Source organism: Lissotriton helveticus, chromosome 3_2, assembly GCF_964261635.1.
Source record: "Lissotriton helveticus chromosome 3_2, aLisHel1.1, whole genome shotgun sequence".
Taxonomy (NCBI): Eukaryota; Metazoa; Chordata; class Amphibia; order Caudata; family Salamandridae; genus Lissotriton; species Lissotriton helveticus.
The window spans coordinates 2,843,989-2,862,769 of record NC_136062.1 but is presented as its reverse complement, the minus strand read 5'-3'; the positions used below and the strand labels follow the sequence as shown (position 1 = coordinate 2,862,769).

Sequence of the window (18,781 nt, the reverse complement as noted above, 5' to 3'; positions counted from 1 at the left end):
CCGCAGCAGGAGTATAAGTTAAAACTCCGGTCTAGTAAAATAAGTCAGCCAGTTTAATTGTCTAAGTCCCCCTCGGGTGAAACGGTTAGACAGGTATCTGACATGTATGAGATAGACCCCCATAGTGAGAGAGTTAGTCAAAACTCTATCAGATGTATCGTTTTTCTAAGTTTTCTATTGTTTCTAAGTTTGATGGTTACCTGCACAAGTTATGCATTGCATTTATGTTTTCCAATTTCTCATGTAAATAAGTTTTCTAATGCTACAGTAGAGCACACATTTAGTGATCTGCCTCCTCACGAGCTATCCTATCGTCTTGCTATGCGTAATAATACATTCATCCGAATGTTACACTATTCACACCAGACCAGCAATGCTACTAATTGTTGGGTGTGTGGTCGACTCCCCCCTTTCCAGACACCGAAGGGAGTTCTGCCACTCTTTCCTTATCCGTTTTCACATAATGGTTCGTGTGGAGCATGGTCCACGTTAACGTCATCCTCCAATGATATGTCCCTTCTGAACAGAACATGTTTTCCAGACAAGCAAGGTCTCTCCCATAGAACAGGGTTAGATCTAGAAAATGAAGTATATAATTTAGGTAATTATTCTTCGAATTTTATGGTATTGAATGTTCAGTCTGATACTACTCCAGACTTACCTGCTATTTCAGTACTACCAGTCAAAGGCGAATTATGTGTCAGAAAGAATGGTTCCGCACATGTAGGACATAGTGATTGTACTACTACTGTCAAGTATAGTGACAGTGGGAAATCTATTTTCAAAGCCTCACGTCATTCTTATTTTGTGTGTGGTCAGACCGCATATATTCGTCTGCCCCTCAATTGGGATGGAACATGTTACATTGCCTTCCTACTGCCACCAGTTTTTCTAGCCCCATCTGATTATCATAGAAACACACATCTAGTACACGTCAGACATAGAAGGGAGATCGAGTCCCCAATTGTCGATCAAACTGAAACTACTCTAGAACAGTATCAAGACTTCAATAAAGGTTTCTTCTTCTTTATAGGACCTGTCCAGAATAGTAAGTTAATACGTAGGTTAACCAGAACCCTTGAAGCAGTAGTGAATGAGACTACTTCTGCTCTAGGTAACTTAACTGAAGAGCAATCTGCTATGAGATTTGTCGTGCTCCAAAATCGTCTCGTTCTTGACGTCATACTGGCCGATAGAGGAGGAGCATGTAGAGTCATCGGATCTAGTTGCTGCATTTTCATTCCTAATAACGCGCCGTCTGTTTATTCAGCTATAACCAGACTTCACAAAATTGCCCATCAGTTACACCAGAATCCAGGCACCTGGACATGGTCCGGTTGGCTCTGGAGTATTATATCTGCCTGGGGATGGAAAGTATTGTCATTCCTAGGTATTGCAGTAATGATCATATTCAGTTGCTGCCTCTGTATACAATGTGGTTCAGAAAAGGGGGTGGTGATGAACAGAGTGTCTGAATTAAGCAGACCACTCTTACCCAGTCCAAAGATCAGGGCTTGATCCATCACCGTTATTTATCTCACTGCCCCATCCCAGCTCAGAACCTGGCTATATGCAAATTAGTCTGTCCCTGGCCCAGTGCATCATGGGAACAGGGCAGACCAAACTACCAAGCCAATTCTTCACCAGAAAGGAGACAAGCTACCGGGGACCGGTTTCTGGCATTTCAGCCTCTTCGGCCCGGCTTGCTTGAATCCTGATGGAGCAGTGAGAAAGGGACTCATGTCTGAGTATACCCTGCCACACCTATAGTGGCCAAAAACGATTCAGAAAAGGGGGTGGTGATGAACAGAGTGTCTGAATTAAGCAGACCACTCTTACCCAGTCCAAAGATCAGGGCTTGATCCATCACCGTTATTTATCTCACTGCCCCATCCCAGCTCAGAACCTGGCTATATGCAAATTAGTCTGTCCCTGGCCCAGTGCATCATGGGAACAGGGCAGACCAAACTACCAAGCCAATTCTTCACCAGAAAGGAGACAAGCTACCGGGGACCGGTTTCTGGCATTTCAGCCTCTTCTTGACGTCATACTGGCCGATAGAGGAGGAGCATGTAGAGTCATCGGATCTAGTTGCTGCATTTTCATTCCTAATAACGCGCCGTCTGTTTATTCAGCTATAACCAGACTTCACAAAATTGCCCATCAGTTACACCAGAATCCAGGCACCTGGACATGGTCCGGTTGGCTCTGGAGTATTATATCTGCCTGGGGATGGAAAGTATTGTCATTCCTAGGTATTGCAGTAATGATCATATTCAGTTGCTGCCTCTGTATACAATGTGGCCCTGCGATTTGCGGCATTTGTGCTACCTCTTGTATTCCTAGTCCTAAGTCCCGTTCCAAGACAATTCGAGACGAGCAAATGATGCTATATGAAATGATAGATGGTATCATGAATATAGATGTTTCCTGATGGAAACGTAGGGCACAAGGAGGGAATGTGGAAAAGTAAATTTTGCCATGTTATATGTGCCTACGTGTTCCCCATGTTATGTTATATGTGCATGATCGATATGCATGTATTCCCCTCTGATCGATTAAAGACGCAATTACAGTTGTGTCCATCTCTAGTATGTCAGTTTCCAGTTCTCGTGAATACAACGAATATCAGGCCTATGTAATCCTACGTTGCCACATTTTACAGTGTGCACGTTAATTCATTGAATTGTCCCCGTTTCTAGGCCTCAAAAGGGCCCGGACTCAGATTCAGCTCCTGTTTCCTGAACCCTCTCCGAGGAGCGATACAGCCCCCACCTGTATCCCTGACCCTTCACTTACTTTCATGCCTCGCAGTGCCCGGCTAGGCCTGGCTCTGCCTCCCAGTCTGCCAAGAGTATGTTATGTTTCTAGTTATCAGTCCAGCCCTCCTTCTCTGCATTCCTAAGCTACTGAATCACATCAATAGTTTCCGTCATGGTCTAGCCTTTATGTCTCCATGTAAGAGAAATACTGTATTAATATTCATAGAATATTCCTCGCACACACACTACATGTAGAATTATGCATGCACCAGTCTTAATGTCTGTTAGCCTTTGCCCTGATAACTTTTGGATTCTATCAACATGTACTATAAACACCAGATACTAGATATGCCTAGGTACATGTCGCTCTGACCCTCCAGACTTTCGTCTCCTCTTCTAGTGCAGAAGTCATAGCCCCAGTTCTCCAGTTCTCCCTGGTAACACGTCATTGCCAGTTTGCGCGCACCACTAGGTTAAAGGTCCCAGCTGCTCAGGTAGCCCCCTCCATGTTTCCGCCCCATTTATGACATATTCTGTTACGTTTACATCACATGTCTATGTATACGCCCTGTACACACCTCTTGTTACACCCACTTTATGCCTTATCTTTCGCGACTGCTACAAACTCCGCCTACTGCTACGCCTACTGTATTGAATGCAATGTATTTGTTTAACTATAAATATTGTGCACTGTTATTAAAAGTTACCCCTTATGCTCCCAGATCCTGCCCCCGGCAGCTGCCATCCTATTCCCATTCAGGCTGTCCTGTTCCTGTCCTTTTATGCTTAATTAAAGCCTGTCAACTCCAGCTACCTCGAATCTTGACTCTTATTTATTGAGCTACCTGTTTATTGATTATAGTCAAAAATAGAACCGGTAATTAATTATTTATTTACCACAATTTAAACAAGAGAAATGCAGAGGTGGAAGATATAGAGGATTTTTCCCCAGATATTTCCATGAGTCACACGAAGGTCAGATGAAGCAATGGAGAAGAGCTATGGTATCAGAAGATTTATATCCTGTGTTAATGGCTGAGGAACAGTCAGGAAGTAAGTGTAAGTAGAAAACAAAACACATGAATGCGTCAGGATATTGTGAGTCAGATGATGAATTGTTGGAGGAACTTTTAACTAAAAACCCTCCACTGTATGAAGAAGGACCAAGTAGAGTCACCCCAAGTGTACCAGTAATGGGAACACCCTTAATTCCTGAAATTTTACATGAAACATCAGTTAAGAGGTTTCCTCAAGATAAAGAAAGAGAAGCATTAACTAGAACTAGAGAGGAAGTCGTACAGAAAATAAGTCAATTGTCCTGTTATCCCATTATATGGAGACAGAGTAAGTGGCCCAAAACCACAAGAAGCAACAATTCATTTGAGTAACCTCAGAAAATAGATATTAATATCTGATGATCAGGCCAGTGAGTGCGATTCAGTCATTTCATTAATGGACCTTCCAATAAGGGAACCCATAATTGAAACCCAAAAAAGGGCCACACCCGGTAGTTCGAAAGAAAGAGGGTCTATGGTACTGATAGGAACCCGAAGCACAGCTGCAGTCACTCCAGAAGATTTAGAAAGGTGGGCACAAGGAATAGAAAAACAAAGCTCAATTCCAAAGATCTTAGACATTTACAAACTGAAAGTGGAATTGGAAGAAATGATAGCTGGGAATGTGGGAATAGAGAGATTGAAGCTTTACAATGATGAAGAGTAATTGTTTATTTGTAGGAGTATAACCAGGAATGCAAAATTGTTTCATGAGAGATTGACAGAGCTTGCTTCAGAGATTGGAGTAGACATAGGGAGATCAAAATTGTTACAGAAACCATATCGAGTGGAGTTTACTGACAAGGATTTAGAGAATATGAATGCGTCTGGTAAGAAGTTACAGATAAAATAATTGATGAATATTTAGCAAAAATGGGGAGACATTGACAAGTGGAGAACAAAGTGGACAAGAAAGAAGGGGGAAGCACAAGCAAAGGAAGCATCACCTGCCTTCTTATTAAATGAATCAGACAAGGCAGAAAGTTTGTGTCCCATGAGAGAGGTTCCTGGGGGTGGATATGTTCATATCCCATGGAGCAGACAGGATATTTTGTCATTTACAAATGATTTCCTCAGGTTGAGAGAAAAACCCATTGAGTGGTACAAACAGGTTGACAGATTTGTGAAAGTTTCAAAGGTTCTGTTAAAGGATTTGGATGGTTTGTTTGATATTGTGGTACCAGCTGACTTATGGACAGAGTGTCAAATTACAGTTGATTGACCAATTGAGGAGTATCCTCGAGATTCGAAAACAGGAGCACCATCAGAGGAAGTGATGAAGAAATATCACCAAGTAATTAATTTTCTGAAAGGAAACATCCCTCCTAAAGAGACAGATTGAGTAAAAATAGAGAGAACAACTCAAGCACCAAATGAGTCTGTGCATGCATATTATGAGTGGGTATTGCAGGTATTCAAGTAGTACAGTGGTTTTGAGAATATTGGGGATAAGGATATGGGACGTTTTGTGTATCGGTTTGTGTATGGTCTGAAACCGGAGATTAGTCAGGTGATTCAACAGCACATGTTGTGCTGGCAGGGTAAGTTGATCAACAGCATTTTGAAAAATGCCAAATATTGTGGAGACAATATTGAGGCAAGGCATAGAAAGCTAAAAGAGAAAATGATGTGGGCACAAGTGAAATTGGCAAAAACAGCAGGAAATTAAGTTGAACGGTCAGACTGATAGTGAGGTGAAAGAGCAGAATCAGAATGATAATGTGGTGAATGGTGGTAAATTAAGAGGATGAATGAATAGAGAGGAAGCGAAGAAGTTTCCTTGTCATACGTGCGAAAAGCTTGGACATTGGAAGAATGAGTGTAAGAGTATTTAGAATAATAATGGGCCAAATCAAAATTTAAATCCACATACGCAGAATGAGGTGATTATGAATCAGCGGCAGCAGGTTATTACTCCACAGTATCAGGTGCCACCAGCTCCTATGCCAAACTTTGTGAACCCTCAGAAATACAGTGCAACAACGGATTCCACAGAGGAAGTGGTAAAATAATTCTGTGATTACGCAATATTTTTTGCAGAACAATGTTGACGAGATGGAATATGCGCAATGATGGTGCCTGAGGGGGGAGGAAGAGAAGTGCGTACTTGGCGCATCCTTGCCGGTAGATCAGTCAGGTTCATTTATTGATGGGAAAGTGGAAGGTAGTGATATAACTTGTCTATTGGATACTGGTGCTACCCGGTCTACTAGAGAACAGCAGACATCCAAAACCTACCCCTCTCGGGAGAGTCCATCCAAGTCGTAGGAGTATTGAATCAGCAGATTAGAACCCCACTCACAAAGCCGATGGAAGAATATATTGGAAATTTCAAAGATATGCATTGATTTGTAGTTTGTGATTCCAGTCAAGTAAATCTATTAGGTAGAGATCTATTGTGCAAAATGAACAGCACAATTTACTGCACACCGGATGGTGTTGCTTTCCAAGCCCTCGATGAAGATATAATATATAAGATGATGCTTGCTAAGCAAGGCACTGAAGTAAATGAAATGTTTTCACTTATGACTGAAAATGAATTACCAGAAGAGATAAGAACAACAGTAAACCCAGAAGTGTGGGATTTTATAGGAAAAGATATTGGGCTGATGTCAAATGTTGATACAGTAAAGGTAACGGTGAAAGAAGGTGCAGTTTATTTAAACACCCGACAGTATAAAATGAGTCCAGAAGTAAAAGCAGGAGGTGCTCCAGAAATTGATCGGATGATTAAACAAGGCATTTTAAAAGAAATAATGAGTACTCATTGTATTCGCCAATAATAGGACTTAAAAAGCCTAGCGGAAAATATATGATAGCGCAGGATCTGCGAAAGATTAACAAAATTGTAGTGCCTTGTTGCCCAGTAGTGCCTAATTCAACAGTGATTCTTTATCAGATACCCTGAAATGCAGGCTGGTTTACAGTAATTGATTTATGCCAAGCCTTCTTCTCTAATCCTTTGCACCCAGACAGCCATTTTGTATTTGCATTTAGGTTCTAAGACCGTGTTTGTCATGGTGCCAAGTTCCTAAAGGGTATACCCAGAGCCCCTCGATCTTTAATCAAATCCTAGAAAAGTGTCTAGAAACATTGGTCATGCCTAGAGATTCAGTTCTGGTTCAGTACATTGATGACCTATTAGTGGCATCGAAGTCACAAGAAGATTGTGTCACCAACACATTTGCATTACTGTCTCCAGAAAAATTGCAGTTCTGTCAACAAGAAGTTAGATACTTAATGCGTAAAATAGAAAGAGGATTTAGAAGAGTGAACCAAGAAAAAATAAAAATAATCAAGCAAATGCAACTTCCTCAGACGCAAAAGGAGATGAGAATGTTTCTCGGAGTGGTTGGATACTGTAGGCAGTGGATAGTTGGGTTTTCCCTACTGACAAAGCCATTAATTCAGTTAACCCAGAAAAGAGCGAAGGATCCGATTGTTTAGAATGATGAGTGTGTGGAAGCGTTTATAAAATTGCGAAATTGTTTTTGTGAGGCCCCTGCCCTGGGCATGCTTGATTACATGAAAAAATTTGCACTGTTCTGTTGTGAGAGAGAAGGTTGTGCACTTTCAGTTTTGACTCAAAGGCATGGATTAAGCCGACGTCCAGTAGCATATTTTTCTGCTACTTTGGATCTTGTGGCTTCAGCATTACCTGGCTGCTTAAAAGCAGTAGCTGCTACTTGTATGAGTCTGGAGCAAAGTGAATGAATTGTGATGGGACATCCAGTCAAGGTTTATATCCCACATTCAGATGATATTCTTTTAACAAGAACTCAGACACAGCACCTTACCCCCAGTCAGATGACTAAGTATGAAAGAGTGATTCTGGAAGCAGAAAATGTAACTGTTATCAGATGTACAATAATGAACCCTGCTACACTATTGCCAGACCCATGCTGTGAAGAAGTGAAAGATGAAGTGGATCATGATTGCTTGTATGTTACTGAGCTGTGTACCAAGCCCCGCCCCAATATAAAAGAAACTCCCTCAAGGGAATCAGATCATGAACTATTTGTAGATGGTTTGTGCATGTGAACAGGGAAAGGAGGACTCAGTGCAGTTTATGCTGTTTGTAAAATTTTGGGGGTATTTGAAGCATCCTGTTTACCAGATGTCAAGTCTGCACAAGTAGCCGAATTTGTGGCCTTAACAAAGGCATGTAAAATTGGGAAAAATTGGAGGATAACCATATTTACGGATAGTCAATATGGTTTCGAGGTTGTGCATGAATTTCGGCCAACTCTGGATGCAGAGAGGATTTCTGACTTCTTCAGGATCTCCTATTAGGAATGGCAAACATTTTAAAGGATTGTTGGAAGCAATACAATTGCCAAAAGAATTAGCAGTGGTCAAGTGTGCTGCTCACTAGTCAGGAAATGACTATGTAGAGGCAGGTAACAGAAACGCGGACCAAATTGCTCAATATTGTGCAAGAAATAACGTGTCACTTAACCGAAAGGTTAAAACAAGTGAATTCAGCTGCCAACTTATTTTTTTTCATCTCTAGAAACATGGGAAGAGGTGAGACAGTTGCAGGATGAAGTTGAGGCAAGCGAAAAGGAGATCTGGATAAAAACAGGTTGTGAAAGAAGGACAGAAGATGATGTATTGGTATACACCAATGGCAGACCAGTCATGCCAGACTGCTTACTCTCTCAAATGGCCCGAATGTATCATGGGGACACACATTTAGCAAGGGATGCCATGATTAGACTATTCAGACAGAATTGGTTCAATCCGAAGTTCAGGGTAGTCGCAGAGAGCCTCTGCCAAAGATGTTTGACCTGTCACAGTTGAATCCAGGTAGGAAAAAAGTGCCAAAAGATTACAGTATGGATATTTCTAACAGTGGCGGTGCCTTATTTGATGATAACAAGTAGAAAGAATGATACAGTAACTAATGGAAAAACAGCTACAATAAGAGGAGAATAAGAAGCAGCAGATGAGACAGATTTTCATCACGCAGTATCAGATAATGACACGTCTTTAAATGTCTTCACAAAGTTGTTATTTCAATATGTTGATACAATAGAGATTAGTGATTGTTATGTTTGTATGAAATTACCAGCATCAGTATCAGAAGGAGTTACATATCACTATTTACCTTTGGCATATGGTATATCATGTAGTGTACTAGCAAGTCTGTTTTATGCAACAGGAAAACTTCAGCATTATTATTCAAACTTAGATGTAGAATTTTCAGAGCTTCCTACTCGAAAGAATATGAATCCAGTGCTTAGTAGTCAAGAAGCACAGTTTATGGGTGAATTTCGTTTTAACAATGAAATTAATAGACATAGCCAGAGCACACAAGAATAATCTAAGATGTATATTACGTGAAGTAGAGAAAGTGTTTTTGAATTCAGTTGAGGAAAAGAGACAGGATTTCCAAAGGAAAGCTGCTGAACAGATTACCCATGTACCTCCATGGGTTGGGAAAGAGGGAATTTATGCAACTGGCAAGGCTCATGCTGTGATGCCCCAGGGCTTTGAGAAGAAAGAGAAAACCTGCCTCCATAGATTAAAGACAGATTATAATAACGTATTTATTGATTCCAGTAAATGTGAACAGAACTTCCAAATTTTGGGAGGTTGGGGACAAAAACGGGGAACTGATCCAGTATTTCCTGGGGTTTACTATGTGTGTGGGAATAATGCCTAATATAAGTTGTCTGCACGGTGGTACGAAAGTTGATACTTTGGGATAGTATTTCTGAAAATATATCTTGTAAAAACAATCACTGGAAGCAATGAAAACAGTAATGAACTAACACGAAGAAACAGAAATAGTTTTTCAGAAATAGCAGGTGACATATTTGGTGCATTGACACGTTCAGTGGGAGTCATTCTGAATTCACATAGAATTTGTAAATTGTCAACAGTAGTTGATCATCTCTCCATGGATACTGCTGTTTTTTTTATATGATAAACACAGAAATGGTTGCAATTAGGTCTATGGTTTTACAAAATCGACTTGATCTTGATATTTTTTGGCAAAAGAGGGCGGAGTCTGTAGAATATTCAAAGTTCAACATTGTTGTACATACATTCCTGACAAAAGTAAGGGAATTAGATGGTATATAAAGAATATTACAAAACTTCAAAAAGATTTGAAACCACTGGAAGTTGACAGTGTATGGGAAAGACTAACCAAAACTATTTCTTCAATAGTGACTTGGGGCCATATTATCAAGAAAGGGTGATACATTATCGCCGCTTTTATCGGCAGGAAACTGCCGCTAAAGCGGCGATTATGGACTTGATAATATGCCCTTGTGAATTCCCATGGAAGCCCAGGTTCTGGTGTTAACCTGGGCTTCTATGGGAATTCAAAAGGGCATATTATCAAGCCCATTATCGCCTCTTTAGCGGCAGTTTCCTGCCGATAAAAGAGGCGATAATGTATCGCCCTTTCTTGATAATATGGCCCCTGGCTTTCTGATTTAGGGAAAAGTATATTAAATCAAATAGTTCTTCCAATAGTTGGTATAATATCAATAGTTTTAGTAATAATGATTAGGTGCAAATGCTGTAGAAACAAAAGAAAGGGAAGATATGAAGTGAATGGAAAGGGAAAGAAAAGAAAATATGAAGAAATCAAGATGGAGGAAATGAAAGGAAAGTTATATTAAAAGATGAAAGATTTAGAAAACAAAGATGGAATTAAGAACGGAAGAGAAGGAAAAGAAACTGAGATGTGCTAAAGTTGCCATCTGGTTTGGATGGATATTTTTGTGATGCCAAAAAATGCCATCAGATAGGGGATTGACGGAGCAAGGACTCGTAGAACAGAGACTTGCTTGGAAACAATCCTCTTGTTTAGCTCACTAACATATTATTAAATATGTTTCGTGAATAAATGATTGCAATGAGCTGAGGTCCCCCTTCCTCCTGGGTGGGAACTGAAGAGCTGCCAAGCGATGGATGTAGGAGAGAGGCAGAAAGAATCTCAGGGCCATTTCCTCTTGTGCTAGTCAGAGGGCGGGATGAAAGCTGGGCTGCCATACTTTTTGAAAATGGCCCTCTCTGAAGGCTTACCCCAACCTTTTTGCCTTACTTATTTTCTTTTCCTGAACTTATTTTTGTTGGCTGTATTACTCTGGGCACTTTACCACTGATGGCGAGGGCTAAAGTGCTTGTGCTATCTCCTCTAAACATAGTATAATTGGTTTACTCCGTTGGTTGACATATTTGATTTTCTTGTAAGTCCTTTGTAAAGTGGTATACCATATACCCAGGGACTGCACTTCAAATGCTACTAGTGGGCTGCAGCACTGATTGTGACACCCACAGAAGTAGCCTTTGAAACCTGTCTCAGACCTGCCACTGCAATGCCTGTGTATGCCACTTCAACTTGCCATTTAAAACTACTTGCCGAGCCTTAAACTCCCATTTCTTATTACATATTAGTCACCCCTAAGGTAGGCCATAGGTAGCCCTGAGGGCAGGGTGCTATGTCAGTAAAAGATAGGGCATGCACTTTTATATTTTCTATGTCCATTTAGTGACAAATAGCCTATTTAGTTGTTCGCCACTGTGAGGCTTACCCCTCTCAAAGGCCAGCATTTGAAATTCCTTAATACACGTTTAAGCTGAATTTCCTAATCAGAGAGCAGTAGCTTTTTCATGTTTGATATGTTTGGAATGGTAGTGACAAATCTTCCTCACTGGTGAAGTTGGATTTCACATTACTGATTTACAAATGCCACTTTTACAAAGTGGACATTTCTCTGTGCTAATAACTCTGTGTGATTTGCAGCATGTCTAACCAATAAACGTCTGAGCTGGGTGAAAGCTACACTTTGAGCATTCCCTCTAGACAGTCACAAACACAGGAAGGGCTAGGTGTGACTGAGCAATCATTTGCATTGTAATAGCCTTCCTAGTCATAAGGGAGAGAGGTGTCCCACACTGACATCTGTCTAAGGGTGGGCGGTGAACTTCGCTCTGCTAGTGGAATTTGCCGAGATTTGATAACTCTGCACTCCGTTTGGAGTGCAAAGTTTTCCAAAACTCGACCAATGAAGCGGAGAGGAGTTCACTGGTGCAGGAAGACTTACCTGCTACCCAGATTGGTGTCTCCTCTGTCTTGCTCCTGCTACTGGGCCTGGCTCCGCCACTTCCTCTGCTCCGGGTGAATTTCAGGAAGAACTGCAGTGCGCATGGCGTACTACATGAAGGCATGTCTGTAGGTCAGGCGGGCAGATGGCCAAGGCATTAGTGGTGGGCTGTGGGGAGTCGGGGGAAGGACAAGGGGGACACTACACCAGCCACGGAATTTCATTGAGTTTTCTAGTGACTCCGTGAAGTTCCGTGCGGTACTACTGATGGAGCAAGGACTCGTAGAACAGAGACTTGCTCAGAAGCAATCCTCTTGTTTAACTCATTACCATATTATTAAATACGTTTTGTGAATTACTAATGCGCACCACATCAACACATGGGTTAGTGAAGCTTGCTTATGTGTTTACTAATGATAATAGTATGAACGAAAGACTATAATGGCTTTAAATGGGGAAATCTTTATGCGCAGGCGTCAACTGCATCTACGCAGTATGATGAACTATTGCTTGGAGGGAAATTCTTGCTTATGAGCAAAAGGTACTAAAATGGAGTGTTGAAGACTCGCGTGCTTGGCATCTGCTTGCTGGAACTAAATCGAGTGATTTTTACTAATGCTAACGCGGGAATAAGTCTAATAAATAAACTGGGATAGAGTAGAGGTGGGTGGTATACAGTGAAACCATTTGCATTTTAAAGTAACATCTGTCTTTCTTACTTTATTACTAGTGTGTATTTCGGACCTCTCATGTATGGCTGGAGTGGGCTGAGTCATGTGATAATCGCACATAACAACTGTAAGTCAATCCGGAGTGATGAAACGAAGGTTCGAAGAAGGACAAGGTCGCAGAGTGGCCGAACCTGAGAACTGACAGATTTTTAACAAATGTTGCTGATGAAATGTGAATGCGGGTGGGAAATCAAAATATGAATAACAATTAAGGGGATGGGTTTGCGAATAATGCGATTACTGAATTAAATGACATGTAAGCATGGTGTGAGGATCTTACCCCTTGCCTGACCAATCGGATTTAGTATTTTTACGATATTGAAACATTAATGGGTGGTACATGAAGAACGAAAGGTATAATTGAGATAACTTTAGTTAGCTAGTGCACGCAATTCGGGATGTTGTTGTTGCAGGAGGTGCTGTTGGTGGGAGAGAAGCTCTGAGATGCTGATGAACAACCAAAGGCAGAACCTACTACCTTAACTTAATTGAGTTAGAAAGAAGATCGTGGAAGTATCTTGAGGAGGAAGAGTGTGTCAGATAGGGGGCTAAGCAAGTGTTGGTATTCTAGAAAGGTCATCTATCCTGTCCTGATTCCTGTCCTGAAGTCTTTGTCACCTGATCTATTCCGGGGGAGCTTTACCAGCCCTTTGGTCAGGGGGTTGGTCTTCACACCATTCTTGGTAAATATATATTTTCCCTGTTATATACAGATGTTCTTTTCTCTCTGTCCTCTCCTTTCTGAGCATTGATCATTGTGTGAGTCCAAAGTATGTGTTTAATTAAAAAAAATTCTCCTGAAATTAATGGTGACTGCACTGTGTATTTGAGATGGTTCACATTAATTCAATTAGATAAAGGTTTTTAAAAATGTTCCAGAGTCTGTGTTTATTAAATTTTGAAAAAAAGAACAAGTTAGCTTATGTCTTTTCACCATCAACTAGTTCAACTAATGGTCCATTGACCAGAGGAAATAACTTTTTGATCAGTGAAAGGTTAGTTAGGAATAAGAAATAACTAATCTAGAATTGTGAAATCATAAACTTTGACTCTAGCGGTTTGCTCAATTTTAAGTGTGTTTATGGGCCCAGGTGAGTATATGGTATTGGATTATCCTCACACAAAGCACTGATTTACCCCCCCCCCCCCCTCCACCCCATGAAGGGCTAAACTCACCCCCTAGATGAAAAGAACTTTTGGGTATAAGTACTGAGTCTCTCACCACGTGAAATCAGACACTTCTGGATCTTGTACTGAACCTCTGTCAAAAGGACTGCAGTGCTGCTTAAAGGACTCAACTGTGCTGCTTTGCTGGAAAGGCTGCTTTTCTGCTTGTTTCTTACTCCTTGCTGCTCCCTGACTCTGCTGGAGGAAGAGCTGAACTCTGCCTTTCCTAAAAGTGATCCCCAGGGATTTGCCGGTTTGCCTCCTATTGCCTCCTGTTTTCTGAAGTCTCAAGGGCACAAATGTCTTCCTACAATTCTGCTGGTGCTGTTGGACTCTGCCTTCTGTGAGTCCTACCCTTTCTTGAAGTGATCCCTCCAAGCTCTGGGCCTCAGAAGTGGGTCTGCAGCTGCTTTCAACACCTATAGCTCCAGGGCAACTGAAATCAACCTTTTGCGTTCTTAGCAACTCTGAACAGGCCCATTCGCAGTGGGACTGCGCCGCTTGGTCTATGGATCAGCACGAGCTGCCACTGCATTGTGTCCTCGCACAGCAAGCATTGCTACCCATGACTGTGAGGCCCGTTCTGCTATCTGCGATACCCAGCCAACTCTTTGCACCTGCAGGTTTCCTCACTAGTGATGTTCTTCTTGCTCCCAGCTAACGTCTCCCGTGAACGGGGTACTTTGCTCAGCTTGAGAAGGTAACATTTTAGCTGTACCTGTTTGGAATTGTATCCTACCCTAGAACTGTGAACTTTGGATTTACCCAATACTAGTAAGACTGTTTATCTCTATTGACTTCTCAGCACTGTTTTTGGTTTATTCTTTGAAAATTCATAACTTGAGTTCTACTTCTCGTATGTTTGTTATTTTAGTCTTGTTTTATTCATAAAAATACTATCCAAATATTTGACCCCGTGCTGTCTTTTTGTGGTGTATTCATTCTTTTGTGTGAGTGTCTGTGTGTATTGCACAAATACTTTACACATTGCCTTTGAAGGTAAGCCTGACTGCTCTGTGCCAAGCTACTAGAAGGTGAGCACAGGTTAACCTATTGTGTATCTAGCTTACCCTGGCCGGAGTGGGGGTTCCTGTCTGGCTTTGTGCATACCTCAGCCAACCAGGAATCCCATTTCTAACACATGCTGACAAAATAGTCCAGGGTAGGAGCAAGGGGGCCACACAACCGTATAGAATGTGTTTTATAAATGTTATCAAACCCCCAGCAAGCCAGCATTGCCAAGAAAATGAGGGAGTGATGTAGGCCCAGTATAGTGCTGCAGAAATGGCCACCTCAACAATTGACCTACAGGCCTTTAGAACGTAAAAAAAAAGATATATTGGTGTATTTAGTTGGAGGTGTGATTTCTTTGACAGAACCTCGGAACATGGCTGCATGCACAACCCAGACTGAGACCCATATCTTGTAGCTGGTTTACCTACTTGACACAAATTTCCAATTCCTAGGGAAACATGGGTACAGTTGGGTGTTTCAGTAAGGGTTCCAACTGGGACACCACACTTCTTCACCAATCTTTCCCTTTTGTTGTCACTGAAACCTATCATGACACTGCGGTAGTGGGTTATGATTTCTTTGCTCTTGGAGGGTAGGCTCTGAACCATTGCTAGTGTCTACATTCTGCTTACAATGACAGAGTACACCCTATTGGGACCTCTAACCTCTTGCTTAGAGCCCAAACGGAATGAACAATCCTGTGAGAGATTTTAAAACAATAATAGTTGCTGATCTGCACTCCATAGAGTCTCCCACTCACACCAGGATCACGATTCTCCTTAAATGGGCGCTGTCACTGGGCATCAGTAAGGACTGGCAAGTAGTACACATGCAGGACAAAAAATACACTCAGTCTTGAACCAAACCAGACTAGATGACCTTTTTGTGTCCACAGCGGTTCACACAGGCATCAGTGGCCCCGTGTTTTCCTGAGATCCCTTTCAGATCATATCCCCAATAGAGTTGGCAATGGAGCAAACGGATAGGGGGAGAAGGGTCACTAGAAGTTGGTAGTATCTTTTAATATCAACAAGGAATCTGTGTTAACCCACTAAGTATTATAAGAATTTCTCAAAGAAGTGATTAGAAGGGGAATAATATTGTACATGGCAAAAAAAAGAAAGTGTGGCCAAATGACTCGCACTAGAGCTGCATATAGCTGGGGATTTATTTGCTTGGTGACAGGACCCAGGGCTGAGGTTGACGTCCAATACACAGGAAATTGCAAATGACTTTAACAAATATTATAGCAGTGAATATGCCAGAAAAATAACAGAGGACCTTGTAATAGAGAAGTCTGTTCGAATTGCAGAAGGTGAACGGTAAACTGGTAGAAATTCTCATGAATACCCCGAAAGGGCAAGGTCAGTCTGGGTGACTGTCATGATACGGGTGCTCTGAAGGTGAGCACTTCCTTTAAGTACCTGCATATACACATCTCCCAAGACCTCGAGACATGTTGAAAGTTGAATGTTGTCCTCCTGGCTGTTTCGAAAAGTTGAAACGCAAATTGTTTCAATAATGTGCAAAGGTGCTCTATTTAAGCTGAAATACTATGTTGTCTTCAAAACTACCCATACATACCCACAATACCTTCCACTTTGCAAGCATTGATTGCACGTTATTTATGGGTGTGTACAATCATCCTACGATGGGGGATGGAGAGTACTAATACGAAGCCACTGAACAACTTCCAATAAATGACTGGTTGTTCACAGGCAGAGCAGACCCATCAGTGAGATGTAGATAAGGAGGGTGTCTGTAATACTGCCATGATCACCAAGATAGCTTTGGAGTCCTGACCCCGGCCCTTTTATTTTGTTGTTGTTTTATATAGCACATACTAGACCCAGAGGTATCGGAGCGCTTTAAATGAGCACCAGTTACGTTACAGACGGACACATTCATTTTTGTTCGGCACGGGGAGATTAACCCCCACATGCATCATTGTTGTTATTTGCGATTCCTAAATTTTGAAAATTAAGGAATCGCAATTTAGAAATCGCAAATACCTATGCATTAAAAATTCTCATATATTTTTGCGATTTCTTATTTTTCCTTATTTGCGATTCTCAATTTTGCAAAATCGCAAATAAGGAATCCCTTTACATTGAGTCCTATGGGCCTAGAGGCCAATAGGAATCAAAGGGAAGGCATTCTCATTTTGCGATTCGCAATTAAGGAATCGCAAAATGAGAATGCAATTTCAAGGGTGCAGGGAGGGTCCAAAGGACCCCCCCCCCTGCACCCCTGAAATGTACCTTAAAGTGCGTTTTTCATAAAATGTAACTTTCAAAAATTCACTTTTGTGCCTTTTTGAAAGTTTTGGAAAATTACCATGAAGGCTAACTTCATGGTAATTTACCACTTCCAATTTGCGATTTTGCAAAGTTTAAAAAAATCATGCATTGCATTTAAGAAATCGCAAAATTGTGATCTCTTAAATGCAATCGTAATTTAAGAAATCGCAAATAATTTGCGATTTCTTAAATTGCGAAAAAGCCAAAAAGGTTAAGGCATCCCAAAACAATGAATTGCATTCGCAAACGGCCGAATTTTGCGAATCGCACCGTTTGCGAATGCAATTCTGTTTGATGCATGTGGGCATAAATGATTCCCCAGCTCCGAGGTTAACCGCCCTAGCCGTTAGGCCACATTCTGTCCCCCTAAAGCCCTAAAGGAGATGGGCTGATACAGACTGATAACCAGGGAGACCCATTTGTGCTTGGCACATGGCTATCGGCAGTGCCCTGACTGCCTGGATTTCACCTATATTATACTGTTGGGATTTATAGGGTGGGGCATATATGGGAGTCCAGCCATAATAAAACGTTTAAACAACTTCAAAAGTTTGATACCCTTAGATCACAGTTCCTTAGATACCTACAGATTAGGCATGCCCTTGAGACCTCTATGTAGGAGTTAATCTGCTTGAATCAAAAATTGTCCTTAACAAGTCGGCGAAAAGAGCTATTTCAAGAGTTTACAGAGCATGGGTGATGAATACGCTAGACCCACTTACAGTCCTTAAAGAAAGATGGGAATAGGACTGGGCCACTACAAGTAGATGGCTGGATGGAAGACAAGATGGTGGCCTGGCAATTGAGGCCTTGTTCAGTTTACATATTTCCACAGTATGTATTATACACTTGAATGTCTTCACAAGAGTGGCAGAAGTACAGATCAGATATGTGTAAGATATGGACGGGAAGTGGACATCTTTCTCCATGTTATTTGGAATTGCCCAATGATTAAACCATGTTAGACTCAAATTTACAAGCTACTCGCAACCAGAATAGCCCTCATGAGAGAGCCTAAAACCAGGCTTTTGGGAATAATACAGCCCGACATTTGAGGGCACTATCTGCTCCATCGATGGCTGAATGGATTAGGGTTATAAACGTCTGTGTGAAGGTGGAAGAAAGGATTTCTAAAGGCAGATAATGCCCCCAGAAAATCTACTAAAATATAGGAAGCATGGTAGGACACAATTCAGTCAATATAGCTCAGAGTGTGACAACAAAACAGGGGTCATGAGGAAGATGAACATTGTATTTTTCCATTGGCAGAGACTTTATAATTGTATCTGTAACTGATAATTGAGGGTGGGTTGCAGTGTTTGGATTGTTGTGGCTATTATGTTGTAGTTTATTGTTGCTGTACTGTAATAATCAGGTAACAGAATTATAAAACTTAAGAGTTTTAAACATGAAATTACTGGCTAGCTGCTAACAACCCAGCTCTGGCAAGACAATGTCTTGGCCTCTTGTCCCAGGAAAGCAACAGAGTTGAGAATTGGTTTTACAGCAGGTATTAGCCATGCGTGACAGGGACAAGAATAGATGGCAGAATTGAGGTCAGCGTTTAAAGCTTTTGAAGGTCTTACTTTAACTTGAATATGCCAGATAGCACTGGCAGGAACAGGAAGTGTTACTATCCTTTCCCAAGTCCACCCTAGATTTCCAGCTCTAGCCCCAGCAAGAGGA

The 18,781-nt window shown here is 41.4% G+C and overlaps 1 protein-coding gene across 1 annotated transcript in view; it reads left to right on the top strand.

Moving 5' to 3' along the window:
• Positions 1 to 18,781, top strand: part of ADAMTSL3 (ADAMTS like 3) — a 2,298,702-nt gene that overhangs the window by 1,072,894 nt on the left and 1,207,027 nt on the right. The gene's annotated exons all lie outside the window — the stretch shown is intronic.